Source organism: Schistocerca gregaria, chromosome 2 (assembly GCF_023897955.1).
Source record: "Schistocerca gregaria isolate iqSchGreg1 chromosome 2, iqSchGreg1.2, whole genome shotgun sequence".
Lineage (NCBI taxonomy): Eukaryota > Metazoa > Arthropoda > Insecta > Orthoptera > Acrididae > Schistocerca > Schistocerca gregaria.
The window spans coordinates 970,695,215-970,715,381 of NC_064921.1; the positions used below are offsets into that span (position 1 = coordinate 970,695,215).

At 43.0% G+C, this 20,167-nt stretch overlaps 53 non-coding genes across 53 annotated transcripts; 26 read left to right on the top strand and 27 right to left on the bottom strand.

Annotated features, from left to right (window-relative positions):
* Nucleotides 1-150: 150 nt before the first annotated feature.
* On the bottom strand, nucleotides 151-222 carry Trnaq-cug (transfer RNA glutamine (anticodon CUG)). Its single transcript has one exon. It is a non-coding gene; the product is annotated as a tRNA-Gln (tRNA).
* Nucleotides 223-469: 247 nt separating this feature from the next.
* Trnay-gua (transfer RNA tyrosine (anticodon GUA)) lies at nucleotides 470-558 on the top strand. The gene is given in 2 exon segments: nucleotides 470-506; nucleotides 523-558. It is a non-coding gene; the product is annotated as a tRNA-Tyr (tRNA).
* Nucleotides 559-916: 358 nt separating this feature from the next.
* On the bottom strand, nucleotides 917-988 carry Trnaq-cug (transfer RNA glutamine (anticodon CUG)). The gene has a single exon. It is a non-coding gene; the product is annotated as a tRNA-Gln (tRNA).
* A 247-nt stretch (nucleotides 989-1,235) lies between these two features.
* On the top strand, nucleotides 1,236-1,324 carry Trnay-gua (transfer RNA tyrosine (anticodon GUA)). Its single transcript is given in 2 exon segments — nucleotides 1,236-1,272; nucleotides 1,289-1,324. It is a non-coding gene; the product is annotated as a tRNA-Tyr (tRNA).
* A 358-nt stretch (nucleotides 1,325-1,682) lies between these two features.
* Nucleotides 1,683-1,754, bottom strand: Trnaq-cug (transfer RNA glutamine (anticodon CUG)). Its single transcript has one exon. It is a non-coding gene; the product is annotated as a tRNA-Gln (tRNA).
* A 247-nt stretch (nucleotides 1,755-2,001) lies between these two features.
* On the top strand, nucleotides 2,002-2,090 carry Trnay-gua (transfer RNA tyrosine (anticodon GUA)). Its single transcript is given in 2 exon segments — nucleotides 2,002-2,038; nucleotides 2,055-2,090. It is a non-coding gene; the product is annotated as a tRNA-Tyr (tRNA).
* Nucleotides 2,091-2,448: 358 nt separating this feature from the next.
* Nucleotides 2,449-2,520, bottom strand: Trnaq-cug (transfer RNA glutamine (anticodon CUG)). The gene has a single exon. It is a non-coding gene; the product is annotated as a tRNA-Gln (tRNA).
* Nucleotides 2,521-2,767: 247 nt separating this feature from the next.
* On the top strand, nucleotides 2,768-2,856 carry Trnay-gua (transfer RNA tyrosine (anticodon GUA)). Its single transcript is given in 2 exon segments — nucleotides 2,768-2,804; nucleotides 2,821-2,856. It is a non-coding gene; the product is annotated as a tRNA-Tyr (tRNA).
* Nucleotides 2,857-3,214: 358 nt separating this feature from the next.
* Trnaq-cug (transfer RNA glutamine (anticodon CUG)) lies at nucleotides 3,215-3,286 on the bottom strand. Its single transcript has one exon. It is a non-coding gene; the product is annotated as a tRNA-Gln (tRNA).
* A 247-nt stretch (nucleotides 3,287-3,533) lies between these two features.
* Nucleotides 3,534-3,622, top strand: Trnay-gua (transfer RNA tyrosine (anticodon GUA)). Its single transcript is given in 2 exon segments — nucleotides 3,534-3,570; nucleotides 3,587-3,622. It is a non-coding gene; the product is annotated as a tRNA-Tyr (tRNA).
* A 358-nt stretch (nucleotides 3,623-3,980) lies between these two features.
* On the bottom strand, nucleotides 3,981-4,052 carry Trnaq-cug (transfer RNA glutamine (anticodon CUG)). Its single transcript has one exon. It is a non-coding gene; the product is annotated as a tRNA-Gln (tRNA).
* A 247-nt stretch (nucleotides 4,053-4,299) lies between these two features.
* On the top strand, nucleotides 4,300-4,388 carry Trnay-gua (transfer RNA tyrosine (anticodon GUA)). Its single transcript is given in 2 exon segments — nucleotides 4,300-4,336; nucleotides 4,353-4,388. It is a non-coding gene; the product is annotated as a tRNA-Tyr (tRNA).
* A 358-nt stretch (nucleotides 4,389-4,746) lies between these two features.
* Nucleotides 4,747-4,818, bottom strand: Trnaq-cug (transfer RNA glutamine (anticodon CUG)). The gene has a single exon. It is a non-coding gene; the product is annotated as a tRNA-Gln (tRNA).
* Nucleotides 4,819-5,065: 247 nt separating this feature from the next.
* On the top strand, nucleotides 5,066-5,154 carry Trnay-gua (transfer RNA tyrosine (anticodon GUA)). Its single transcript is given in 2 exon segments — nucleotides 5,066-5,102; nucleotides 5,119-5,154. It is a non-coding gene; the product is annotated as a tRNA-Tyr (tRNA).
* A 358-nt stretch (nucleotides 5,155-5,512) lies between these two features.
* Trnaq-cug (transfer RNA glutamine (anticodon CUG)) lies at nucleotides 5,513-5,584 on the bottom strand. The gene has a single exon. It is a non-coding gene; the product is annotated as a tRNA-Gln (tRNA).
* Nucleotides 5,585-5,831: 247 nt separating this feature from the next.
* Nucleotides 5,832-5,920, top strand: Trnay-gua (transfer RNA tyrosine (anticodon GUA)). Its single transcript is given in 2 exon segments — nucleotides 5,832-5,868; nucleotides 5,885-5,920. It is a non-coding gene; the product is annotated as a tRNA-Tyr (tRNA).
* A 358-nt stretch (nucleotides 5,921-6,278) lies between these two features.
* Trnaq-cug (transfer RNA glutamine (anticodon CUG)) lies at nucleotides 6,279-6,350 on the bottom strand. The gene has a single exon. It is a non-coding gene; the product is annotated as a tRNA-Gln (tRNA).
* Nucleotides 6,351-6,597: 247 nt separating this feature from the next.
* On the top strand, nucleotides 6,598-6,686 carry Trnay-gua (transfer RNA tyrosine (anticodon GUA)). The gene is given in 2 exon segments: nucleotides 6,598-6,634; nucleotides 6,651-6,686. It is a non-coding gene; the product is annotated as a tRNA-Tyr (tRNA).
* Nucleotides 6,687-7,044: 358 nt separating this feature from the next.
* On the bottom strand, nucleotides 7,045-7,116 carry Trnaq-cug (transfer RNA glutamine (anticodon CUG)). Its single transcript has one exon. It is a non-coding gene; the product is annotated as a tRNA-Gln (tRNA).
* Nucleotides 7,117-7,363: 247 nt separating this feature from the next.
* On the top strand, nucleotides 7,364-7,452 carry Trnay-gua (transfer RNA tyrosine (anticodon GUA)). The gene is given in 2 exon segments: nucleotides 7,364-7,400; nucleotides 7,417-7,452. It is a non-coding gene; the product is annotated as a tRNA-Tyr (tRNA).
* Nucleotides 7,453-7,810: 358 nt separating this feature from the next.
* Trnaq-cug (transfer RNA glutamine (anticodon CUG)) lies at nucleotides 7,811-7,882 on the bottom strand. Its single transcript has one exon. It is a non-coding gene; the product is annotated as a tRNA-Gln (tRNA).
* A 247-nt stretch (nucleotides 7,883-8,129) lies between these two features.
* Trnay-gua (transfer RNA tyrosine (anticodon GUA)) lies at nucleotides 8,130-8,218 on the top strand. The gene is given in 2 exon segments: nucleotides 8,130-8,166; nucleotides 8,183-8,218. It is a non-coding gene; the product is annotated as a tRNA-Tyr (tRNA).
* A 358-nt stretch (nucleotides 8,219-8,576) lies between these two features.
* Trnaq-cug (transfer RNA glutamine (anticodon CUG)) lies at nucleotides 8,577-8,648 on the bottom strand. The gene has a single exon. It is a non-coding gene; the product is annotated as a tRNA-Gln (tRNA).
* Nucleotides 8,649-8,895: 247 nt separating this feature from the next.
* Nucleotides 8,896-8,984, top strand: Trnay-gua (transfer RNA tyrosine (anticodon GUA)). The gene is given in 2 exon segments: nucleotides 8,896-8,932; nucleotides 8,949-8,984. It is a non-coding gene; the product is annotated as a tRNA-Tyr (tRNA).
* Nucleotides 8,985-9,342: 358 nt separating this feature from the next.
* On the bottom strand, nucleotides 9,343-9,414 carry Trnaq-cug (transfer RNA glutamine (anticodon CUG)). Its single transcript has one exon. It is a non-coding gene; the product is annotated as a tRNA-Gln (tRNA).
* Nucleotides 9,415-9,661: 247 nt separating this feature from the next.
* On the top strand, nucleotides 9,662-9,750 carry Trnay-gua (transfer RNA tyrosine (anticodon GUA)). Its single transcript is given in 2 exon segments — nucleotides 9,662-9,698; nucleotides 9,715-9,750. It is a non-coding gene; the product is annotated as a tRNA-Tyr (tRNA).
* Nucleotides 9,751-10,108: 358 nt separating this feature from the next.
* Trnaq-cug (transfer RNA glutamine (anticodon CUG)) lies at nucleotides 10,109-10,180 on the bottom strand. The gene has a single exon. It is a non-coding gene; the product is annotated as a tRNA-Gln (tRNA).
* Nucleotides 10,181-10,427: 247 nt separating this feature from the next.
* On the top strand, nucleotides 10,428-10,516 carry Trnay-gua (transfer RNA tyrosine (anticodon GUA)). The gene is given in 2 exon segments: nucleotides 10,428-10,464; nucleotides 10,481-10,516. It is a non-coding gene; the product is annotated as a tRNA-Tyr (tRNA).
* Nucleotides 10,517-10,874: 358 nt separating this feature from the next.
* On the bottom strand, nucleotides 10,875-10,946 carry Trnaq-cug (transfer RNA glutamine (anticodon CUG)). Its single transcript has one exon. It is a non-coding gene; the product is annotated as a tRNA-Gln (tRNA).
* A 247-nt stretch (nucleotides 10,947-11,193) lies between these two features.
* Nucleotides 11,194-11,282, top strand: Trnay-gua (transfer RNA tyrosine (anticodon GUA)). Its single transcript is given in 2 exon segments — nucleotides 11,194-11,230; nucleotides 11,247-11,282. It is a non-coding gene; the product is annotated as a tRNA-Tyr (tRNA).
* A 358-nt stretch (nucleotides 11,283-11,640) lies between these two features.
* On the bottom strand, nucleotides 11,641-11,712 carry Trnaq-cug (transfer RNA glutamine (anticodon CUG)). Its single transcript has one exon. It is a non-coding gene; the product is annotated as a tRNA-Gln (tRNA).
* A 247-nt stretch (nucleotides 11,713-11,959) lies between these two features.
* On the top strand, nucleotides 11,960-12,048 carry Trnay-gua (transfer RNA tyrosine (anticodon GUA)). The gene is given in 2 exon segments: nucleotides 11,960-11,996; nucleotides 12,013-12,048. It is a non-coding gene; the product is annotated as a tRNA-Tyr (tRNA).
* Nucleotides 12,049-12,406: 358 nt separating this feature from the next.
* Nucleotides 12,407-12,478, bottom strand: Trnaq-cug (transfer RNA glutamine (anticodon CUG)). Its single transcript has one exon. It is a non-coding gene; the product is annotated as a tRNA-Gln (tRNA).
* Nucleotides 12,479-12,725: 247 nt separating this feature from the next.
* On the top strand, nucleotides 12,726-12,814 carry Trnay-gua (transfer RNA tyrosine (anticodon GUA)). Its single transcript is given in 2 exon segments — nucleotides 12,726-12,762; nucleotides 12,779-12,814. It is a non-coding gene; the product is annotated as a tRNA-Tyr (tRNA).
* A 358-nt stretch (nucleotides 12,815-13,172) lies between these two features.
* Nucleotides 13,173-13,244, bottom strand: Trnaq-cug (transfer RNA glutamine (anticodon CUG)). Its single transcript has one exon. It is a non-coding gene; the product is annotated as a tRNA-Gln (tRNA).
* A 247-nt stretch (nucleotides 13,245-13,491) lies between these two features.
* Trnay-gua (transfer RNA tyrosine (anticodon GUA)) lies at nucleotides 13,492-13,580 on the top strand. Its single transcript is given in 2 exon segments — nucleotides 13,492-13,528; nucleotides 13,545-13,580. It is a non-coding gene; the product is annotated as a tRNA-Tyr (tRNA).
* A 358-nt stretch (nucleotides 13,581-13,938) lies between these two features.
* Trnaq-cug (transfer RNA glutamine (anticodon CUG)) lies at nucleotides 13,939-14,010 on the bottom strand. The gene has a single exon. It is a non-coding gene; the product is annotated as a tRNA-Gln (tRNA).
* A 247-nt stretch (nucleotides 14,011-14,257) lies between these two features.
* On the top strand, nucleotides 14,258-14,346 carry Trnay-gua (transfer RNA tyrosine (anticodon GUA)). Its single transcript is given in 2 exon segments — nucleotides 14,258-14,294; nucleotides 14,311-14,346. It is a non-coding gene; the product is annotated as a tRNA-Tyr (tRNA).
* Nucleotides 14,347-14,704: 358 nt separating this feature from the next.
* Trnaq-cug (transfer RNA glutamine (anticodon CUG)) lies at nucleotides 14,705-14,776 on the bottom strand. Its single transcript has one exon. It is a non-coding gene; the product is annotated as a tRNA-Gln (tRNA).
* A 247-nt stretch (nucleotides 14,777-15,023) lies between these two features.
* Nucleotides 15,024-15,112, top strand: Trnay-gua (transfer RNA tyrosine (anticodon GUA)). Its single transcript is given in 2 exon segments — nucleotides 15,024-15,060; nucleotides 15,077-15,112. It is a non-coding gene; the product is annotated as a tRNA-Tyr (tRNA).
* Nucleotides 15,113-15,470: 358 nt separating this feature from the next.
* Trnaq-cug (transfer RNA glutamine (anticodon CUG)) lies at nucleotides 15,471-15,542 on the bottom strand. The gene has a single exon. It is a non-coding gene; the product is annotated as a tRNA-Gln (tRNA).
* Nucleotides 15,543-15,789: 247 nt separating this feature from the next.
* On the top strand, nucleotides 15,790-15,878 carry Trnay-gua (transfer RNA tyrosine (anticodon GUA)). Its single transcript is given in 2 exon segments — nucleotides 15,790-15,826; nucleotides 15,843-15,878. It is a non-coding gene; the product is annotated as a tRNA-Tyr (tRNA).
* Nucleotides 15,879-16,236: 358 nt separating this feature from the next.
* Nucleotides 16,237-16,308, bottom strand: Trnaq-cug (transfer RNA glutamine (anticodon CUG)). The gene has a single exon. It is a non-coding gene; the product is annotated as a tRNA-Gln (tRNA).
* A 247-nt stretch (nucleotides 16,309-16,555) lies between these two features.
* Trnay-gua (transfer RNA tyrosine (anticodon GUA)) lies at nucleotides 16,556-16,644 on the top strand. The gene is given in 2 exon segments: nucleotides 16,556-16,592; nucleotides 16,609-16,644. It is a non-coding gene; the product is annotated as a tRNA-Tyr (tRNA).
* Nucleotides 16,645-17,002: 358 nt separating this feature from the next.
* Trnaq-cug (transfer RNA glutamine (anticodon CUG)) lies at nucleotides 17,003-17,074 on the bottom strand. The gene has a single exon. It is a non-coding gene; the product is annotated as a tRNA-Gln (tRNA).
* A 247-nt stretch (nucleotides 17,075-17,321) lies between these two features.
* On the top strand, nucleotides 17,322-17,410 carry Trnay-gua (transfer RNA tyrosine (anticodon GUA)). Its single transcript is given in 2 exon segments — nucleotides 17,322-17,358; nucleotides 17,375-17,410. It is a non-coding gene; the product is annotated as a tRNA-Tyr (tRNA).
* A 358-nt stretch (nucleotides 17,411-17,768) lies between these two features.
* On the bottom strand, nucleotides 17,769-17,840 carry Trnaq-cug (transfer RNA glutamine (anticodon CUG)). Its single transcript has one exon. It is a non-coding gene; the product is annotated as a tRNA-Gln (tRNA).
* A 247-nt stretch (nucleotides 17,841-18,087) lies between these two features.
* On the top strand, nucleotides 18,088-18,176 carry Trnay-gua (transfer RNA tyrosine (anticodon GUA)). The gene is given in 2 exon segments: nucleotides 18,088-18,124; nucleotides 18,141-18,176. It is a non-coding gene; the product is annotated as a tRNA-Tyr (tRNA).
* Nucleotides 18,177-18,534: 358 nt separating this feature from the next.
* Nucleotides 18,535-18,606, bottom strand: Trnaq-cug (transfer RNA glutamine (anticodon CUG)). Its single transcript has one exon. It is a non-coding gene; the product is annotated as a tRNA-Gln (tRNA).
* A 247-nt stretch (nucleotides 18,607-18,853) lies between these two features.
* Nucleotides 18,854-18,942, top strand: Trnay-gua (transfer RNA tyrosine (anticodon GUA)). The gene is given in 2 exon segments: nucleotides 18,854-18,890; nucleotides 18,907-18,942. It is a non-coding gene; the product is annotated as a tRNA-Tyr (tRNA).
* A 358-nt stretch (nucleotides 18,943-19,300) lies between these two features.
* Nucleotides 19,301-19,372, bottom strand: Trnaq-cug (transfer RNA glutamine (anticodon CUG)). The gene has a single exon. It is a non-coding gene; the product is annotated as a tRNA-Gln (tRNA).
* Nucleotides 19,373-19,619: 247 nt separating this feature from the next.
* Trnay-gua (transfer RNA tyrosine (anticodon GUA)) lies at nucleotides 19,620-19,708 on the top strand. The gene is given in 2 exon segments: nucleotides 19,620-19,656; nucleotides 19,673-19,708. It is a non-coding gene; the product is annotated as a tRNA-Tyr (tRNA).
* A 358-nt stretch (nucleotides 19,709-20,066) lies between these two features.
* Nucleotides 20,067-20,138, bottom strand: Trnaq-cug (transfer RNA glutamine (anticodon CUG)). The gene has a single exon. It is a non-coding gene; the product is annotated as a tRNA-Gln (tRNA).
* Nucleotides 20,139-20,167: the final 29 nt, after the last annotated feature.

The window sequence follows — 20,167 nt, forward strand, 5'->3', positions numbered from 1 at the left end:
ATGTTCTATATAGGTCACAAAGTCGCACCAATATTCGGCCGTTTTATAGACGCATCGTTTTTTACACAAACGTAGAAACTAACGCCGTGAGCCTATTGCTGCTACTTCCTCAGCGAGAAACTCTTATTACAGAAAATTTAGACTAAACGAAGGTTCCACCGAGATTCGAACTCGGATCGCTGGATTCAGAGTCCAGAGTGCTAACCGTTACACCATGGAACCAGACAGCAGGATAAGACCCGTAATACACTTAGCAGTCCTCTGACATACTTCAGACACTTCCTACTTGCATATTTTAACCTAATCGACACCATCGAGCATTATAAAACTTAATCTGGGCAATGTTTGCAGTTGCAGCCGATGATTGCATTTCCTGTGCGTCTATATGGCCGCGCTGAGTAGCAGTGTGTGAAGACGGCAGACAGGGACGGACGTAAAGCAATGAGTAGGAATAAGAAAGCATACAGAGCCTCTGGTAGCTCAGTTGGTAGAGCGGTGGACTGTAGTGGAGGATTCACAGTTATCCATAGGTCGCTGGTTCAAATCCGGCCCAGAGGACTGTTTTTCTAATCTCATCAGCAAAGAGGCTCCAGAGAATGCCCACTGAGTCAGAACCTCCCTATGTTTTAAACCTATTTTAAAGGAAATTCATTTGCTCAGCTTGTAATAGCTAGTTGATAATCATGGGATTTTTAACCTTCGTGGGATAATGATATTTCTTCGAATTATCGTAAAATTGCTTGCTCTTACAGGTATTACTCGTTTAATGTTCTATATAGGTCACAAAGTCGCACCAATATTCGGCCGTTTTATAGACGCATCGTTTTTTACACAAACGTAGAAACTAACGCCGTGAGCCTATTGCTGCTACTTCCTCAGCGAGAAACTCTTATTACAGAAAATTTAGACTAAACGAAGGTTCCACCGAGATTCGAACTCGGATCGCTGGATTCAGAGTCCAGAGTGCTAACCGTTACACCATGGAACCAGACAGCAGGATAAGACTCGTAATACACTTAGCAGTCCTCTGACATACTTCAGACACTTCCTACTTGCATATTTTAACCTAATCGACACCATCGAGCATTATAAAACTTAATCTGGGCAATGTTTGCAGTTGCAGCCGATGATTGCATTTCCTGTGCGTCTATATGGCCGCGCTGAGTAGCAGTGTGTGAAGACGGCAGACAGGGACGGACGTAAAGCAATGAGTAGGAATAAGAAAGCATACAGAGCCTCTGGTAGCTCAGTTGGTAGAGCGGTGGACTGTAGTGGAGGATTCACAGTTATCCATAGGTCGCTGGTTCAAATCCGGCCCAGAGGACTGTTTTTCTAATCTCATCAGCAAAGAGGCTCCAGAGAATGCCCACTGAGTCAGAACCTCCCTATGTTTTAAACCTATTTTAAAGGAAATTCATTTGCTCAGCTTGTAATAGCTAGTTGATAATCATGGGATTTTTAACCTTCGTGGGATAATGATATTTCTTCGAATTATCGTAAAATTGCTTGCTCTTACAGGTATTACTCGTTTAATGTTCTATATAGGTCACAAAGTCGCACCAATATTCGGCCGTTTTATAGACGCATCGTTTTTTACACAAACGTAGAAACTAACGCCGTGAGCCTATTGCTGCTACTTCCTCAGCGAGAAACTCTTATTACAGAAAATTTAGACTAAACGAAGGTTCCACCAAGATTCGAACTCGGATCGCTGGATTCAGAGTCCAGAGTGCTAACCGTTACACCATGGAACCAGACAGCAGGATAAGACTCGTAATACACTTAGCAGTCCTCTGACATACTTCAGACACTTCCTACTTGCATATTTTAACCTAATCGACACCATCGAGCATTATAAAACTTAATCTGGGCAATGTTTGCAGTTGCAGCCGATGATTGCATTTCCTGTGCGTCTATATGGCCGCGCTGAGTAGCAGTGTGTGAAGACGGCAGACAGGGACGGACGTAAAGCAATGAGTAGGAATAAGAAAGCATACAGAGCCTCTGGTAGCTCAGTTGGTAGAGCGGTGGACTGTAGTGGAGGATTCACAGTTATCCATAGGTCGCTGGTTCAAATCCGGCCCAGAGGACTGTTTTTCTAATCTCATCAGCAAAGAGGCTCCAGAGAATGCCCACTGAGTCAGAACCTCCCTATGTTTTAAACCTATTTTAAAGGAAATTCATTTGCTCAGCTTGTAATAGCTAGTTGATAATCATGGGATTTTTAACCTTCGTGGGATAATGATATTTCTTCGAATTATCGTAAAATTGCTTGCTCTTACAGGTATTACTCGTTTAATGTTCTATATAGGTCACAAAGTCGCACCAATATTCGGCCGTTTTATAGACGCATCGTTTTTTACACAAACGTAGAAACTAACGCCGTGAGCCTATTGCTGCTACTTCCTCAGCGAGAAACTCTTATTACAGAAAATTTAGACTAAACGAAGGTTCCACCGAGATTCGAACTCGGATCGCTGGATTCAGAGTCCAGAGTGCTAACCGTTACACCATGGAACCAGACAGCAGGATAAGACTCGTAATACACTTAGCAGTCCTCTGACATACTTCAGACACTTCCTACTTGCATATTTTAACCTAATCGACACCATCGAGCATTATAAAACTTAATCTGGGCAATGTTTGCAGTTGCAGCCGATGATTGCATTTCCTGTGCGTCTATATGGCCGCGCTGAGTAGCAGTGTGTGAAGACGGCAGACAGGGACGGACGTAAAGCAATGAGTAGGAATAAGAAAGTATACAGAGCCTCTGGTAGCTCAGTTGGTAGAGCGGTGGACTGTAGTGGAGGATTCACAGTTATCCATAGGTCGCTGGTTCAAATCCGGCCCAGAGGACTGTTTTTCTAATCTCATCAGCAAAGAGGCTCCAGAGAATGCCCACTGAGTCAGAACCTCCCTATGTTTTAAACCTATTTTAAAGGAAATTCATTTGCTCAGCTTGTAATAGCTAGTTGATAATCATGGGATTTTTAACCTTCGTGGGATAATGATATTTCTTCGAATTATCGTAAAATTGCTTGCTCTTACAGGTATTACTCGTTTAATGTTCTATATAGGTCACAAAGTCGCACCAATATTCGGCCGTTTTATAGACGCATCGTTTTTTACACAAACGTAGAAACTAACGCCGTGAGCCTATTGCTGCTACTTCCTCAGCGAGAAACTCTTATTACAGAAAATTTAGACTAAACGAAGGTTCCACCGAGATTCGAACTCGGATCGCTGGATTCAGAGTCCAGAGTGCTAACCGTTACACCATGGAACCAGACAGCAGGATAAGACTCGTAATACACTTAGCAGTCCTCTGACATACTTCAGACACTTCCTACTTGCATATTTTAACCTAATCGACACCATCGAGCATTATAAAACTTAATCTGGGCAATGTTTGCAGTTGCAGCCGATGATTGCATTTCCTGTGCGTCTATATGGCCGCGCTGAGTAGCAGCGTGTGAAGACGGCAGACAGGGACGGACGTAAAGCAATGAGTAGGAATAAGAAAGCATACAGAGCCTCTGGTAGCTCAGTTGGTAGAGCGGTGGACTGTAGTGGAGGATTCACAGTTATCCATAGGTCGCTGGTTCAAATCCGGCCCAGAGGACTGTTTTTCTAATCTCATCAGCAAAGAGGCTCCAGAGAATGCCCACTGAGTCAGAACCTCCCTATGTTTTAAACCTGTTTTAAAGGAAATTCATTTGCTCAGCTTGTAATAGCTAGTTGATAATCATGGGATTTTTAACCTTCGTGGGATAATGATATTTCTTCGAATTATCGTAAAATTGCTTGCTCTTACAGGTATTACTCGTTTAATGTTCTATATAGGTCACAAAGTCGCACCAATATTCGGCCGTTTTATAGACGCATCGTTTTTTACACAAACGTAGAAACTAACGCCGTGAGCCTATTGCTGCTACTTCCTCAGCGAGAAACTCTTATTACAGAAAATTTAGACTAAACGAAGGTTCCACCGAGATTCGAACTCGGATCGCTGGATTCAGAGTCCAGAGTGCTAACCGTTACACCATGGAACCAGACAGCAGGATAAGACTCGTAATACACTTAGCAGTCCTCTGACATACTTCAGACACTTCCTACTTGCATATTTTAACCTAATCGACACCATCGAGCATTATAAAACTTAATCTGGGCAATGTTTGCAGTTGCAGCCGATGATTGCATTTCCTGTGCGTCTATATGGCCGCGCTGAGTAGCAGTGTGTGAAGACGGCAGACAGGGACGGACGTAAAGCAATGAGTAGGAATAAGATAGCATACAGAGCCTCTGGTAGCTCAGTTGGTAGAGCGGTGGACTGTAGTGGAGGATTCACAGTTATCCATAGGTCGCTGGTTCAAATCCGGCCCAGAGGACTGTTTTTCTAATCTCATCAGCAAAGAGGCTCCAGAGAATGCCCACTGAGTCAGAACCTCCCTATGTTTTAAACCTATTTTAAAGGAAATTCATTTGCTCAGCTTGTAATAGCTAGTTGATAATCATGGGATTTTTAACCTTCGTGGGATAATGATATTTCTTCGAATTATCGTAAAATTGCTTGCTCTTACAGGTATTACTCGTTTAATGTTCTATATAGGTCACAAAGTCGCACCAATATTCGGCCGTTTTATAGACGCATCGTTTTTTACACAAACGTAGAAACTAACGCCGTGAGCCTATTGCTGCTACTTCCTCAGCGAGAAACTCTTATTACAGAAAATTTAGACTAAACGAAGGTTCCACCGAGATTCGAACTCGGATCGCTGGATTCAGAGTCCAGAGTGCTAACCGTTACACCATGGAACCAGACAGCAGGATAAGACTCGTAATACACTTAGCAGTCCTCTGACATACTTCAGACACTTCCTACTTGCATATTTTAACCTAATCGACACCATCGAGCATTATAAAACTTAATCTGGGCAATGTTTGCAGTTGCAGCCGATGATTGCATTTCCTGTGCGTCTATATGGCCGCGCTGAGTAGCAGTGTGTGAAGACGGCAGACAGGGACGGACGTAAAGCAATGAGTAGGAATAAGAAAGCATACAGAGCCTCTGGTAGCTCAGTTGGTAGAGCGGTGGACTGTAGTGGAGGATTCACAGTTATCCATAGGTCGCTGGTTCAAATCCGGCCCAGAGGACTGTTTTTCTAATCTCATCAGCAAAGAGGCTCCAGAGAATGCCCACTGAGTCAGAACCTCCCTATGTTTTAAACCTATTTTAAAGGAAATTCATTTGCTCAGCTTGTAATAGCTAGTTGATAATCATGGGATTTTTAACCTTCGTGGGATAATGATATTTCTTCGAATTATCGTAAAATTGCTTGCTCTTACAGGTATTACTCGTTTAATGTTCTATATAGGTCACAAAGTCGCACCAATATTCGGCCGTTTTCTAGACGCATCGTTTTTTACACAAACGTAGAAACTAACGCCGTGAGCCTATTGCTGCTACTTCCTCAGCGAGAAACTCTTATTACAGAAAATTTAGACTAAACGAAGGTTCCACCGAGATTCGAACTCGGATCGCTGGATTCAGAGTCCAGAGTGCTAACCGTTACACCATGGAACCAGACAGCAGGATAAGACTCGTAATACACTTAGCAGTCCTCTGACATACTTCAGACACTTCCTACTTGCATATTTTAACCTAATCGACACCATCGAGCATTATAAAACTTAATCTGGGCAATGTTTGCAGTTGCAGCCGATGATTGCATTTCCTGTGCGTCTATATGGCCGCGCTGAGTAGCAGTGTGTGAAGACGGCAGACAGGGACGGACGTAAAGCAATGAGTAGGAATAAGAAAGCATACAGAGCCTCTGGTAGCTCAGTTGGTAGAGCGGTGGACTGTAGTGGAGGATTCACAGTTATCCATAGGTCGCTGGTTCAAATCCGGCCCAGAGGACTGTTTTTCTAATCTCATCAGCAAAGAGGCTCCAGAGAATGCCCACTGAGTCAGAACCTCCCTATGTTTTAAACCTATTTTAAAGGAAATTCATTTGCTCAGCTTGTAATAGCTAGTTGATAATCATGGGATTTTTAACCTTCGTGGGATAATGATATTTCTTCGAATTATCGTAAAATTGCTTGCTCTTACAGGTATTACTCGTTTAATGTTCTATATAGGTCACAAAGTCGCACCAATATTCGGCCGTTTTATAGACGCATCGTTTTTTACACAAACGTAGAAACTAACGCCGTGAGCCTATTGCTGCTACTTCCTCAGCGAGAAACTCTTATTACAGAAAATTTAGACTAAACGAAGGTTCCACCGAGATTCGAACTCGGATCGCTGGATTCAGAGTCCAGAGTGCTAACCGTTACACCATGGAACCAGACAGCAGGATAAGACTCGTAATACACTTAGCAGTCCTCTGACATACTTCAGACACTTCCTACTTGCATATTTTAACCTAATCGACACCATCGAGCATTATAAAACTTAATCTGGGCAATGTTTGCAGTTGCAGCCGATGATTGCATTTCCTGTGCGTCTATATGGCCGCGCTGAGTAGCAGTGTGTGAAGACGGCAGACAGGGACGGACGTAAAGCAATGAGTAGGAATAAGAAAGTATACAGAGCCTCTGGTAGCTCAGTTGGTAGAGCGGTGGACTGTAGTGGAGGATTCACAGTTATCCATAGGTCGCTGGTTCAAATCCGGCCCAGAGGACTGTTTTTCTAATCTCATCAGCAAAGAGGCTCCAGAGAATGCCCACTGAGTCAGAACCTCCCTATGTTTTAAACCTATTTTAAAGGAAATTCATTTGCTCAGCTTGTAATAGCTAGTTGATAATCATGGGATTTTTAACCTTCGTGGGATAATGATATTTCTTCGAATTATCGTAAAATTGCTTGCTCTTACAGGTATTACTCGTTTAATGTTCTATATAGGTCACAAAGTCGCACCAATATTCGGCCGTTTTCTAGACGCATCGTTTTTTACACAAACGTAGAAACTAACGCCGTGAGCCTATTGCTGCTACTTCCTCAGCGAGAAACTCTTATTACAGAAAATTTAGACTAAACGAAGGTTCCACCGAGATTCGAACTCGGATCGCTGGATTCAGAGTCCAGAGTGCTAACCGTTACACCATGGAACCAGACAGCAGGATAAGACTCGTAATACACTTAGCAGTCCTCTGACATACTTCAGACACTTCCTACTTGCATATTTTAACCTAATCGACACCATCGAGCATTATAAAACTTAATCTGGGCAATGTTTGCAGTTGCAGCCGATGATTGCATTTCCTGTGCGTCTATATGGCCGCGCTGAGTAGCAGTGTGTGAAGACGGCAGACAGGGACGGACGTAAAGCAATGAGTAGGAATAAGAAAGCATACAGAGCCTCTGGTAGCTCAGTTGGTAGAGCGGTGGACTGTAGTGGAGGATTCACAGTTATCCATAGGTCGCTGGTTCAAATCCGGCCCAGAGGACTGTTTTTCTAATCTCATCAGCAAAGAGGCTCCAGAGAATGCCCACTGAGTCAGAACCTCCCTATGTTTTAAACCTATTTTAAAGGAAATTCATTTGCTCAGCTTGTAATAGCTAGTTGATAATCATGGGATTTTTAACCTTCGTGGGATAATGATATTTCTTCGAATTATCGTAAAATTGCTTGCTCTTACAGGTATTACTCGTTTAATGTTCTATATAGGTCACAAAGTCGCACCAATATTCGGCCGTTTTCTAGACGCATCGTTTTTTACACAAACGTAGAAACTAACGCCGTGAGCCTATTGCTGCTACTTCCTCAGCGAGAAACTCTTATTACAGAAAATTTAGACTAAACGAAGGTTCCACCGAGATTCGAACTCGGATCGCTGGATTCAGAGTCCAGAGTGCTAACCGTTACACCATGGAACCAGACAGCAGGATAAGACTCGTAATACACTTAGCAGTCCTCTGACATACTTCAGACACTTCCTACTTGCATATTTTAACCTAATCGACACCATCGAGCATTATAAAACTTAATCTGGGCAATGTTTGCAGTTGCAGCCGATGATTGCATTTCCTGTGCGTCTATATGGCCGCGCTGAGTAGCAGTGTGTGAAGACGGCAGACAGGGACGGACGTAAAGCAATGAGTAGGAATAAGAAAGCATACAGAGCCTCTGGTAGCTCAGTTGGTAGAGCGGTGGACTGTAGTGGAGGATTCACAGTTATCCATAGGTCGCTGGTTCAAATCCGGCACAGAGGACTGTTTTTCTAATCTCATCAGCAAAGAGGCTCCAGAGAATGCCCACTGAGTCAGAACCTCCCTATGTTTTAAACCTATTTTAAAGGAAATTCATTTGCTCAGCTTGTAATAGCTAGTTGATAATCATGGGATTTTTAACCTTCGTGGGATAATGATATTTCTTCGAATTATCGTAAAATTGCTTGCTCTTACAGGTATTACTCGTTTAATGTTCTATATAGGTCACAAAGTCGCACCAATATTCGGCCGTTTTATAGACGCATCGTTTTTTACACAAACGTAGAAACTAACGCCGTGAGCCTATTGCTGCTACTTCCTCAGCGAGAAACTCTTATTACAGAAAATTTAGACTAAACGAAGGTTCCACCGAGATTCGAACTCGGCTCGCTGGATTCAGAGTCCAGAGTGCTAACCGTTACACCATGGAACCAGACAGCAGGATAAGACTCGTAATACACTTAGCAGTCCTCTGACATACTTCAGACACTTCCTACTTGCATATTTTAACCTAATCGACACCATCGAGCATTATAAAACTTAATCTGGGCAATGTTTGCAGTTGCAGCCGATGATTGCATTTCCTGTGCGTCTATATGGCCGCGCTGAGTAGCAGTGTGTGAAGACGGCAGACAGGGACGGACGTAAAGCAATGAGTAGGAATAAGAAAGCATACAGAGCCTCTGGTAGCTCAGTTGGTAGAGCGGTGGACTGTAGTGGAGGATTCACAGTTATCCATAGGTCGCTGGTTCAAATCCGGCCCAGAGGACTGTTTTTCTAATCTCATCAGCAAAGAGGCTCCAGAGAATGCCCACTGAGTCAGAACCTCCCTATGTTTTAAACCTATTTTAAAGGAAATTCATTTGCTCAGCTTGTAATAGCTAGTTGATAATCATGGGATTTTTAACCTTCGTGGGATAATGATATTTCTTCGAATTATCGTAAAATTGCTTGCTCTTACAGGTATTACTCGTTTAATGTTGTATATAGGTCACAAAGTCGCACCAATATTCGGCCGTTTTATAGACGCATCGTTTTTTACACAAACGTAGAAACTAACGCCGTGAGCCTATTGCTGCTACTTCCTCAGCGAGAAACTCTTATTACAGAAAATTTAGACTAAACGAAGGTTCCACCGAGATTCGAACTCGGATCGCTGGATTCAGAGTCCAGAGTGCTAACCGTTACACCATGGAACCAGACAGCAGGATAAGACTCGTAATACACTTAGCAGTCCTCTGACATACTTCAGACACTTCCTACTTGCATATTTTAACCTAATCGACACCATCGAGCATTATAAAACTTAATCTGGGCAATGTTTGCAGTTGCAGCCGATGATTGCATTTCCTGTGCGTCTATATGGCCGCGCTGAGTAGCAGTGTGTGAAGACGGCAGACAGGGACGGACGTAAAGCAATGAGTAGGAATAAGAAAGCATACAGAGCCTCTGGTAGCTCAGTTGGTAGAGCGGTGGACTGTAGTGGAGGATTCACAGTTATCCATAGGTCGCTGGTTCAAATCCGGCACAGAGGACTGTTTTTCTAATCTCATCAGCAAAGAGGCTCCAGAGAATGCCCACTGAGTCAGAACCTCCCTATGTTTTAAACCTATTTTAAAGGAAATTCATTTGCTCAGCTTGTAATAGCTAGTTGATAATCATGGGATTTTTAACCTTCGTGGGATAATGATATTTCTTCGAATTATCGTAAAATTGCTTGCTCTTACAGGTATTACTCGTTTAATGTTCTATATAGGTCACAAAGTCGCACCAATATTCGGCCGTTTTATAGACGCATCGTTTTTTACACAAACGTAGAAACTAACGCCGTGAGCCTATTGCTGCTACTTCCTCAGCGAGAAACTCTTATTACAGAAAATTTAGACTAAACGAAGGTTCCACCGAGATTCGAACTCGGATCGCTGGATTCAGAGTCCAGAGTGCTAACCGTTACACCATGGAACCAGACAGCAGGATAAGACCCGTAATACACTTAGCAGTCCTCTGACATACTTCAGACACTTCCTACTTGCATATTTTAACCTAATCGACACCATCGAGCATTATAAAACTTAATCTGGGCAATGTTTGCAGTTGCAGCCGATGATTGCATTTCCTGTGCGTCTATATGGCCGCGCTGAGTAGCAGTGTGTGAAGACGGCAGACAGGGACGGACGTAAAGCAATGAGTAGGAATAAGAAAGCATACAGAGCCTCTGGTAGCTCAGTTGGTAGAGCGGTGGACTGTAGTGGAGGATTCACAGTTATCCATAGGTCGCTGGTTCAAATCCGGCCCAGAGGACTGTTTTTCTAATCTCATCAGCAAAGAGGCTCCAGAGAATGCCCACTGAGTCAGAACCTCCCTATGTTTTAAACCTATTTTAAAGGAAATTCATTTGCTCAGCTTGTAATAGCTAGTTGATAATCATGGGATTTTTAACCTTCGTGGGATAATGATATTTCTTCGAATTATCGTAAAATTGCTTGCTCTTACAGGTATTACTCGTTTAATGTTCTATATAGGTCACAAAGTCGCACCAATATTCGGCCGTTTTATAGACGCATCGTTTTTTACACAAACGTAGAAACTAACGCCGTGAGCCTATTGCTGCTACTTCCTCAGCGAGAAACTCTTATTACAGAAAATTTAGACTAAACGAAGGTTCCACCGAGATTCGAACTCGGATCGCTGGATTCAGAGTCCAGAGTGCTAACCGTTACACCATGGAACCAGACAGCAGGATAAGACTCGTAATACACTTAGCAGTCCTCTGACATACTTCAGACACTTCCTACTTGCATATTTTAACCTAATCGACACCATCGAGCATTATAAAACTTAATCTGGGCAATGTTTGCAGTTGCAGCCGATGATTGCATTTCCTGTGCGTCTATATGGCCGCGCTGAGTAGCAGTGTGTGAAGACGGCAGACAGGGACGGACGTAAAGCAATGAGTAGGAATAAGAAAGCATACAGAGCCTCTGGTAGCTCAGTTGGTAGAGCGGTGGACTGTAGTGGAGGATTCACAGTTATCCATAGGTCGCTGGTTCAAATCCGGCCCAGAGGACTGTTTTTCTAATCTCATCAGCAAAGAGGCTCCAGAGAATGCCCACTGAGTCAGAACCTCCCTATGTTTTAAACCTATTTTAAAGGAAATTCATTTGCTCAGCTTGTAATAGCTAGTTGATAATCATGGGATTTTTAACCTTCGTGGGATAATGATATTTCTTCGAATTATCGTAAAATTGCTTGCTCTTACAGGTATTACTCGTTTAATGTTCTATATAGGTCACAAAGTCGCACCAATATTCGGCCGTTTTCTAGACGCATCGTTTTTTACACAAACGTAGAAACTAACGCCGTGAGCCTATTGCTGCTACTTCCTCAGCGAGAAACTCTTATTACAGAAAATTTAGACTAAACGAAGGTTCCACCAAGATTCGAACTCGGATCGCTGGATTCAGAGTCCAGAGTGCTAACCGTTACACCATGGAACCAGACAGCAGGATAAGACTCGTAATACACTTAGCAGTCCTCTGACATACTTCAGACACTTCCTACTTGCATATTTTAACCTAATCGACACCATCGAGCATTATAAAACTTAATCTGGGCAATGTTTGCAGTTGCAGCCGATGATTGCATTTCCTGTGCGTCTATATGGCCGCGCTGAGTAGCAGTGTGTGAAGACGGCAGACAGGGACGGACGTAAAGCAATGAGTAGGAATAAGAAAGCATACAGAGCCTCTGGTAGCTCAGTTGGTAGAGCGGTGGACTGTAGTGGAGGATTCACAGTTATCCATAGGTCGCTGGTTCAAATCCGGCCCAGAGGACTGTTTTTCTAATCTCATCAGCAAAGAGGCTCCAGAGAATGCCCACTGAGTCAGAACCTCCCTATGTTTTAAACCTATTTTAAAGGAAATTCATTTGCTCAGCTTGTAATAGCTAGTTGATAATCATGGGATTTTTAACCTTCGTGGGATAATGATATTTCTTCGAATTATCGTAAAATTGCTTGCTCTTACAGGTATTACTCGTTTAATGTTCTATATAGGTCACAAAGTCGCACCAATATTCGGCCGTTTTATAGACGCATCGTTTTTTACACAAACGTAGAAACTAACGCCGTGAGCCTATTGCTGCTACTTCCTCAGCGAGAAACTCTTATTACAGAAAATTTAGACTAAACGAAGGTTCCACCGAGATTCGAACTCGGATCGCTGGATTCAGAGTCCAGAGTGCTAACCGTTACACCATGGAACCAGACAGCAGGATAAGACTCGTAATACACTTAGCAGTCCTCTGACATACTTCAGACACTTCCTACTTGCATATTTTAACCTAATCGACACCATCGAGCATTATAAAACTTAATCTGGGCAATGTTTGCAGTTGCAGCCGATGATTGCATTTCCTGTGCGTCTATATGGCCGCGCTGAGTAGCAGTGTGTGAAGACGGCAGACAGGGACGGACGTAAAGCAATGAGTAGGAATAAGAAAGTATACAGAGCCTCTGGTAGCTCAGTTGGTAGAGCGGTGGACTGTAGTGGAGGATTCACAGTTATCCATAGGTCGCTGGTTCAAATCCGGCCCAGAGGACTGTTTTTCTAATCTCATCAGCAAAGAGGCTCCAGAGAATGCCCACTGAGTCAGAACCTCCCTATGTTTTAAACCTATTTTAAAGGAAATTCATTTGCTCAGCTTGTAATAGCTAGTTGATAATCATGGGATTTTTAACCTTCGTGGGATAATGATATTTCTTCGAATTATCGTAAAATTGCTTGCTCTTACAGGTATTACTCGTTTAATGTTCTATATAGGTCACAAAGTCGCACCAATATTCGGCCGTTTTATAGACGCATCGTTTTTTACACAAACGTAGAAACTAACGCCGTGAGCCTATTGCTGCTACTTCCTCAGCGAGAAACTCTTATTACAGAAAATTTAGACTAAACGAAGGTTCCACCGAGATTCGAACTCGGATCGCTGGATTCAGAGTCCAGAGTGCTAACCGTTACACCATGGAACCAGACAGCAGGATAAGACTCGTAATACACTTAGCAGTCCTCTGACATACTTCAGACACTTCCTACTTGCATATTTTAACCTAATCGACACCATCGAGCATTATAAAACTTAATCTGGGCAATGTTTGCAGTTGCAGCCGATGATTGCATTTCCTGTGCGTCTATATGGCCGCGCTGAGTAGCAGTGTGTGAAGACGGCAGACAGGGACGGACGTAAAGCAATGAGTAGGAATAAGAAAGTATACAGAGCCTCTGGTAGCTCAGTTGGTAGAGCGGTGGACTGTAGTGGAGGATTCACAGTTATCCATAGGTCGCTGGTTCAAATCCGGCCCAGAGGACTGTTTTTCTAATCTCATCAGCAAAGAGGCTCCAGAGAATGCCCACTGAGTCAGAACCTCCCTATGTTTTAAACCTATTTTAAAGGAAATTCATTTGCTCAGCTTGTAATAGCTAGTTGATAATCATGGGATTTTTAACCTTCGTGGGATAATGATATTTCTTCGAATTATCGTAAAATTGCTTGCTCTTACAGGTATTACTCGTTTAATGTTCTATATAGGTCACAAAGTCGCACCAATATTCGGCCGTTTTATAGACGCATCGTTTTTTACACAAACGTAGAAACTAACGCCGTGAGCCTATTGCTGCTACTTCCTCAGCGAGAAACTCTTATTACAGAAAATTTAGACTAAACGAAGGTTCCACCGGGATTCGAACTCGGATCGCTGGATTCAGAGTCCAGAGTGCTAACCGTTACACCATGGAACCAGACAGCAGGATAAGACTCGTAATACACTTAGCAGTCCTCTGACATACTTCAGACACTTCCTACTTGCATATTTTAACCTAATCGACACCATCGAGCATTATAAAACTTAATCTGGGCAATGTTTGCAGTTGCAGCCGATGATTGCATTTCCTGTGCGTCTATATGGCCGCGCTGAGTAGCAGCGTGTGAAGACGGCAGACAGGGACGGACGTAAAGCAATGAGTAGGAATAAGAAAGCATACAGAGCCTCTGGTAGCTCAGTTGGTAGAGCGGTGGACTGTAGTGGAGGATTCACAGTTATCCATAGGTCGCTGGTTCAAATCCGGCCCAGAGGACTGTTTTTCTAATCTCATCAGCAAAGAGGCTCCAGAGAATGCCCACTGAGTCAGAACCTCCCTATGTTTTAAACCTGTTTTAAAGGAAATTCATTTGCTCAGCTTGTAATAGCTAGTTGATAATCATGGGATTTTTAACCTTCGTGGGATAATGATATTTCTTCGAATTATCGTAAAATTGCTTGCTCTTACAGGTATTACTCGTTTAATGTTCTATATAGGTCACAAAGTCGCACCAATATTCGGCCGTTTTATAGACGCATCGTTTTTTACACAAACGTAGAAACTAACGCCGTGAGCCTATTGCTGCTACTTCCTCAGCGAGAAACTCTTATTACAGAAAATTTAGACTAAACGAAGGTTCCACCGAGATTCGAACTCGGATCGCTGGATTCAGAGTCCAGAGTGCTAACCGTTACACCATGGAACCAGACAGCAGGATAAGACTCGTAATACACTTAGCAGTCCTCTGACATACTTCAGACACTTCCTACTTGCATATTTTAACCTAATCGACACCATCGAGCATTATAAAACTTAATCTGGGCAATGTTTGCAGTTGCAGCCGATGATTGCATTTCCTGTGCGTCTATATGGCCGCGCTGAGTAGCAGTGTGTGAAGACGGCAGACAGGGACGGACGTAAAGCAATGAGTAGGAATAAGATAGCATACAGAGCCTCTGGTAGCTCAGTTGGTAGAGCGGTGGACTGTAGTGGAGGATTCACAGTTATCCATAGGTCGCTGGTTCAAATCCGGCCCAGAGGACTGTTTTTCTAATCTCATCAGCAAAGAGGCTCCAGAGAATGCCCACTGAGTCAGAACCTCCCTATGTTTTAAACCTATTTTAAAGGAAATTCATTTGCTCAGCTTGTAATAGCTAGTTGATAATCATGGGATTTTTAACCTTCGTGGGATAATGATATTTCTTCGAATTATCGTAAAATTGCTTGCTCTTACAGGTATTACTCGTTTAATGTTCTATATAGGTCACAAAGTCGCACCAATATTCGGCCGTTTTCTAGACGCATCGTTTTTTACACAAACGTAGAAACTAACGCCGTGAGCCTATTGCTGCTACTTCCTCAGCGAGAAACTCTTATTACAGAAAATTTAGACTAAACGAAGGTTCCACCGAGATTCGAACTCGGATCGCTGGATTCAGAGTCCAGAGTGCTAACCGTTACACCATGGAACCAGACAGCAGGATAAGACTCGTAATACACTTAGCAGTCCTCTGACATACTTCAGACACTTCCTACTTGCATATTTTAACCTAATCGACACCATCGAGCATTATAAAACTTAATCTGGGCAATGTTTGCAGTTGCAGCCGATGATTGCATTTCCTGTGCGTCTATATGGCCGCGCTGAGTAGCAGTGTGTGAAGACGGCAGACAGGGACGGACGTAAAGCAATGAGTAGGAATAAGAAAGCATACAGAGCCTCTGGTAGCTCAGTTGGTAGAGCGGTGGACTGTAGTGGAGGATTCACAGTTATCCATAGGTCGCTGGTTCAAATCCGGCCCAGAGGACTGTTTTTCTAATCTCATCAGCAAAGAGGCTCCAGAGAATGCCCACTGAGTCAGAACCTCCCTATGTTTTAAACCTATTTTAAAGGAAATTCATTTGCTCAGCTTGTAATAGCTAGTTGATAATCATGGGATTTTTAACCTTCGTGGGATAATGATATTTCTTCGAATTATCGTAAAATTGCTTGCTCTTACAGGTATTACTCGTTTAATGTTCTATATAGGTCACAAAGTCGCACCAATATTCGGCCGTTTTATAGACGCATCGTTTTTTACACAAACGTAGAAACTAACGCCGTGAGCCTATTGCTGCTACTTCCTCAGCGAGAAACTCTTATTACAGAAAATTTAGACTAAACGAAGGTTCCACCGAGATTCGAACTCGGATCGCTGGATTCAGAGTCCAGAGTGCTAACCGTTACACCATGGAACCAGACAGCAGGATAAGACTCGTAATACACTTAGCAGTCCTCTGACATACTTCAGACACTTCCTACTTGCATATTTTAACCTAATCGACACCATCGAGCATTATAAAACTTAATCTGGGCAATGTTTGCAGTTGCAGCCGATGATTGCATTTCCTGTGCGTCTATATGGCCGCGCTGAGTAGCAGTGTGTGAAGACGGCAGACAGGGACGGACGTAAAGCAATGAGTAGGAATAAGAAAGCATACAGAGCCTCTGGTAGCTCAGTTGGTAGAGCGGTGGACTGTAGTGGAGGATTCACAGTTATCCATAGGTCGCTGGTTCAAATCCGGCCCAGAGGACTGTTTTTCTAATCTCATCAGCAAAGAGGCTCCAGAGAATGCCCACTGAGTCAGAACCTCCCTATGTTTTAAACCTATTTTAAAGGAAATTCATTTGCTCAGCTTGTAATAGCTAGTTGATAATCATGGGATTTTTAACCTTCGTGGGATAATGATATTTCTTCGAATTATCGTAAAATTGCTTGCTCTTACAGGTATTACTCGTTTAATGTTCTATATAGGTCACAAAGTCGCACCAATATTCGGCCGTTTTCTAGACGCATCGTTTTTTACACAAACGTAGAAACTAACGCCGTGAGCCTATTGCTGCTACTTCCTCAGCGAGAAACTCTTATTACAGAAAATTTAGACTAAACGAAGGTTCCACCGAGATTCGAACTCGGATCGCTGGATTCAGAGTCCAGAGTGCTAACCGTTACACCATGGAACCAGACAGCAGGATAAGACTCGTAATACACTTAGCAGTCCTCTGACATACTTCAGACACTTCCTACTTGCATATTTTAACCTAATCGACACCATCGAGCATTATAAAACTTAATCTGGGCAATGTTTGCAGTTGCAGCCGATGATTGCATTTCCTGTGCGTCTATATGGCCGCGCTGAGTAGCAGTGTGTGAAGACGGCAGACAGGGACGGACGTAAAGCAATGAGTAGGAATAAGAAAGCATACAGAGCCTCTGGTAGCTCAGTTGGTAGAGCGGTGGACTGTAGTGGAGGATTCACAGTTATCCATAGGTCGCTGGTTCAAATCCGGCCCAGAGGACTGTTTTTCTAATCTCATCAGCAAAGAGGCTCCAGAGAATGCCCACTGAGTCAGAACCTCCCTATGTTTTAAACCTATTTTAAAGGAAATTCATTTGCTCAGCTTGTAATAGCTAGTTGATAATCATGGGATTTTTAACCTTCGTGGGATAATGATATTTCTTCGAATTATCGTAAAATTGCTTGCTCTTACAGGTATTACTCGTTTAATGTTCTATATAGGTCACAAAGTCGCACCAATATTCGGCCGTTTTATAGACGCATCGTTTTTTACACAAACGTAGAAACTAACGCCGTGAGCCTATTGCTGCTACTTCCTCAGCGAGAAACTCTTATTACAGAAAATTTAGACTAAACGAAGGTTCCACCGAGATTCGAACTCGGATCGCTGGATTCAGAGTCCAGAGTGCTAACCGTTACACCATGGAACCAGACAGCAGGATAAGACTCGTAATACACTTAGCAGTCCTCTGACATACTTCAGACACTTCCTACTTGCATATTTTAACCTAATCGACACCATCGAGCATTATAAAACTTAATCTGGGCAATGTTTGCAGTTGCAGCCGATGATTGCATTTCCTGTGCGTCTATATGGCCGCGCTGAGTAGCAGTGTGTGAAGACGGCAGACAGGGACGGACGTAAAGCAATGAGTAGGAATAAGAAAGCATACAGAGCCTCTGGTAGCTCAGTTGGTAGAGCGGTGGACTGTAGTGGAGGATTCACAGTTATCCATAGGTCGCTGGTTCAAATCCGGCCCAGAGGACTGTTTTTCTAATCTCATCAGCAAAGAGGCTCCAGAGAATGCCCACTGAGTCAGAACCTCCCTATGTTTTAAACCTATTTTAAAGGAAATTCATTTGCTCAGCTTGTAATAGCTAGTTGATAATCATGGGATTTTTAACCTTCGTGGGATAATGATATTTCTTCGAATTATCGTAAAATTGCTTGCTCTTACAGGTATTACTCGTTTAATGTTCTATATAGGTCACAAAGTCGCACCAATATTCGGCCGTTTTATAGACGCATCGTTTTTTACACAAACGTAGAAACTAACGCCGTGAGCCTATTGCTGCTACTTCCTCAGCGAGAAACTCTTATTACAGAAAATTTAGACTAAACGAAGGTTCCACCAAGATTCGAACTCGGATCGCTGGATTCAGAGTCCAGAGTGCTAACCGTTACACCATGGAACCAGACAGCAGGATAAGACTCGTAATACACTTAGCAGTCCTCTGACATACTTCAGACACTTCCTACTTGCATATTTTAACCTAATCGACACCATCGAGCATTATAAAACTTAATCTGGGCAATGTTTGCAGTTGCAGCCGATGATTGCATTTCCTGTGCGTCTATATGGCCGCGCTGAGTAGCAGTGTGTGAAGACGGCAGACAGGGACGGACGTAAAGCAATGAGTAGGAATAAGAAAGCATACAGAGCCTCTGGTAGCTCAGTTGGTAGAGCGGTGGACTGTAGTGGAGGATTCACAGTTATCCATAGGTCGCTGGTTCAAATCCGGCCCAGAGGACTGTTTTTCTAATCTCATCAGCAAAGAGGCTCCAGAGAATGCCCACTGAGTCAGAACCTCCCTATGTTTTAAACCTATTTTAAAGGAAATTCATTTGCTCAGCTTGTAATAGCTAGTTGATAATCATGGGATTTTTAACCTTCGTGGGATAATGATATTTCTTCGAATTATCGTAAAATTGCTTGCTCTTACAGGTATTACTCGTTTAATGTTCTATATAGGTCACAAAGTCGCACCAATATTCGGCCGTTTTATAGACGCATCGTTTTTTACACAAACGTAGAAACTAACGCCGTGAGCCTATTGCTGCTACTTCCTCAGCGAGAAACTCTTATTACAGAAAATTTAGACTAAACGAAGGTTCCACCGAGATTCGAACTCGGATCGCTGGATTCAGAGTCCAGAGTGCTAACCGTTACACCATGGAACCAGACAGCAGGATAAGACTCGTAATACACTTAGCAGTCCTCTGACATACTTCAGACACTTCCTACTTGCATATTTTAACCTAATCGACACCATCGAGCATTATAAAACTTAATCTGGGCAATGTTTGCAGTTGCAGCCGATGATTGCATTTCCTGTGCGTCTATATGGCCGCGCTGAGTAGCAGTGTGTGAAGACGGCAGACAGGGACGGACGTAAAGCAATGAGTAGGAATAAGAAAGCATACAGAGCCTCTGGTAGCTCAGTTGGTAGAGCGGTGGACTGTAGTGGAGGATTCACAGTTATCCATAGGTCGCTGGTTCAAATCCGGCCCAGAGGACTGTTTTTCTAATCTCATCAGCAAAGAGGCTCCAGAGAATGCCCACTGAGTCAGAACCTCCCTATGTTTTAAACCTATTTTAAAGGAAATTCATTTGCTCAGCTTGTAATAGCTAGTTGATAATCATGGGATTTTTAACCTTCGTGGGATAATGATATTTCTTCGAATTATCGTAAAATTGCTTGCTCTTACAGGTATTACTCGTTTAATGTTCTATATAGGTCACAAAGTCGCACCAATATTCGGCCGTTTTATAGACGCATCGTTTTTTACACAAACGTAGAAACTAACGCCGTGAGCCTATTGCTGCTACTTCCTCAGCGAGAAACTCTTATTACAGAAAATTTAGACTAAACGAAGGTTCCACCAAGATTCGAACTCGGATCGCTGGATTCAGAGTCCAGAGTGCCAACCGTTACACCATGGAACCAGACAGCAGAATAAGACTCGTAATACACT